The sequence below is a fragment of the Elephantulus edwardii genome, unplaced genomic scaffold (assembly GCF_000299155.1).
Source record: "Elephantulus edwardii isolate Elephantulus edwardi_28Jun2011 unplaced genomic scaffold, EleEdw1.0 scaffold00178, whole genome shotgun sequence".
NCBI classification, from domain to species: Eukaryota; Metazoa; Chordata; class Mammalia; order Macroscelidea; family Macroscelididae; genus Elephantulus; species Elephantulus edwardii.
This window is the reverse complement of record NW_006399928.1, coordinates 1,701,585-1,703,624: the sequence shown is the minus strand read 5'-3', so window position 1 is coordinate 1,703,624 and position 2,040 is coordinate 1,701,585.

Genomic DNA, 2,040 nt, shown 5'->3' with positions numbered 1-2,040 from the left:
GGACATCATGCTTGGGAGGGTGGAGGGACAGCGCAGGAGGGGAAGGTCCTCTATGAGGTGGATTGATTCAGTGACTGGGATAATTGGGATGGGGGTGTCAGAGACGGTGCTATTGGCACAGGACAGAGCAGAGTTTAGGGCTGTTGTACATACGGTCGCTATGAGTCACAAGCGACTCGACGGCACATAACAACAACAAACTCTGATATACTCCACTTCCCAAATGACAGGCCTTTGAAAACCCTAAGTACAATGTAGAACACTTAGAGTATCATTTGGACTAACAGACATGGCAATGGAAACTGAGATCTTAGAAATGGAAACACAGAGAAAGAGGAACAGCTATAAGGAAACACTAGTGATTGGAAAGTGCAATGTGAGAATCATGAATGTAGGAAAATTGGACATTGTTAAGAAAGAAATGGAATGCATAAATATTGACATACTAGATATTGGTAAAATGAGATGGCTTGGCATGGGACATTTTGAATCAGATGATCATATGATTTACTATGCCGGGGAAGAAAAGATGAGAGAAATTGGGGTTGGTTTCATAACTAAAAAAGTCATTTCTAGATCTATCCTGAAATACAACATGGTGAGCGACAGGATAACATCCATACGCATAAAAGGAACTCAAGTGAATATCACTATCATTCAAATATATGAACCACCAACTAGAGCTAAAGAGGAGGAAATGGAAGATTTCTACCAACTTTTGCAGTCAGAAATTTATCAAACATGCAATCAAGATGCATTGATAATAATGGGCGACTGGAACGCAAAAGTTGGGAACAGGGAAGAAGGATCAGTAGGGGGAAACACAGGCTCGGTGAGAGAAATGAGGCTGGAGATAGAATGATAGAGTTCTGCACATGCAATGATTTATTCATTGCAAATACCTTTTATATAAAACATAAACACAGGCTATACACCTGACGGTATGCATAGAAATCAAATCTATTACATTTGTGGAAAGGCTCGCTGGAGAAGTTCAATATCAGCTGTGAAAACCTGGCCAGGTGCTGATTGGGGGACAGACCACAAACTACTCATATGCAAGTTCAAGGTGAAGTTAAGGAAAATTAAATTAAGTCCATGGAAACCAAGATATGACCTTAAGTCTGTCCCACTCAAATTTCAAAACCATCTCAGGAACAGGTTTGAGGCCTTGAGCACCAATGAGTGTAGACCAAATGAGCTCTGGGAGGATATCAAGAAAATCGTCCATGAAAAATGCAAAAGATCATTACAAAGGCTGAAAAAGAAGAAAAGACCAAGATGGATGTCAGATGAGACTCTGAGTATTGCATTAGAGCGCCAAGAAGCCAAAGCTAAAGGAAGTAATCAAAGAGTGAGAGGAACAGAAAATTTCAAAATGCAGCTCCGGAAGACAAAGCATGGTACTATAATGAAATGTGCAGAGAGCTGGAGTCAGAAAATCAAAAGGGCCGAACTCGCTCAGCATTTCTTAAGCTGAAGAAGTTGAAAAACATATTTCAGCCACAATACTTAAGGATAGTTTGGATAGAATGTTAAATGATCCAGGAAGTATCAAAAGAAGATGGAAGGAGTACACAGAGTCACTGTATCAGAAGGAATTGGCTGACACAGAGGAATTTCATGAAATAACATATGAGCAAGAGCCTATTGTGATGAAGGAGAAGTTCAAGTTGCTCTGAAGGAATTGGCAAAAAACAAGGCTCCAGGAGTTGATAGCATACCAATTGATTTATTTCAACAAACAGACGCTGCCCTGGATGTGCTCATTAAGTTGTGCCAGGAAATCTGGAGGACAGCCAGCTGGCCCACTGACGGGAAAAGATCGATATTTGTTCCCATTCGAAAGAAAGGTGACCCCAACAGAGTGTGGAAATTATCGAACAATATCATTGATATCACATGCAAGCAAGATTCTGCTGAAAATTATCAAAAAATGTTCAGAACAATATGTCAACAGAAAACTGCCAGATGTGCAGGCTGGATTTAGAAGAGGTCATGGTACTAGGGATATTATAGCTAATGTTAGATGGATCTTGG